Raw genomic sequence first — 286 nt, forward strand, 5'->3', positions numbered from 1 at the left:
CAGAACCAGACCTGAGAGAGTTCAAAAAATCTGAAAAAAGCAAACATATTGCGTGTGTACTAAGCCATGAAAAGATATTCTCTCTGCGTTCTCTCTCATGATGACGCGTCAGTACTCTGGGGTACTGAACGCGCTAGCCAGTGTGTGACGATTTCGTGTTATGAACTGGCACATCTATATACTGTATGGTGTGGCCAAATCCATTTCATGAATACCCGACATGTTGGACATCGAAACTTTTCCATCCCTCACATTACTTCTATTGTACAAAGTCCAAACTACATAT

The sequence above is a fragment of the Drosophila persimilis genome, unplaced genomic scaffold (assembly GCF_003286085.1).
Source record: "Drosophila persimilis strain 14011-0111.01,24,50 unplaced genomic scaffold, DperRS2 tig00000124-arrow-pilon, whole genome shotgun sequence".
NCBI classification, from domain to species: Eukaryota; Metazoa; Arthropoda; class Insecta; order Diptera; family Drosophilidae; genus Drosophila; species Drosophila persimilis.